This window comes from Cyprinus carpio, chromosome B10, assembly GCF_018340385.1.
Source record: "Cyprinus carpio isolate SPL01 chromosome B10, ASM1834038v1, whole genome shotgun sequence".
NCBI lineage: Eukaryota > Metazoa > Chordata > Actinopteri > Cypriniformes > Cyprinidae > Cyprinus > Cyprinus carpio.
In genome coordinates this window covers 1,695,271-1,695,627 of record NC_056606.1, presented here as the reverse complement: position 1 = coordinate 1,695,627, position 357 = coordinate 1,695,271, and positions in this window count along the sequence as shown.

The following is a 357-nucleotide window of genomic DNA, read 5'->3' as shown; positions in this document are numbered from 1 at the left end:
AAACTAGAGGCATACGACAGCAACAAACAGGAACGGAGATTCAAAACGAAAAACGGGTCGGCAGCGTTTCTAAACTTCTCCGTTTTGGGTCTCCGTTTTTGCCGTTGTAGTGCAGATGGGAGGTGCAAACGTAGCAAAAGGTCTCCGGTTTTAAACAAAAACACAGTAGTGTGGACGGGGCCTTATAGTGACTACAAAAATCTAGAACCCAGGGGAAACCCTGGCGGGAGCTCTGGTTTAGGCACAGAGCTGCACGCAGCAGCAGCAGTATTACACAACCTGGTCTCACAGAAATCCGTGAAATAAACACGGCCCCTTCACTCAGAATCTGTGGCAGTTTCACGGGATGTAATACAA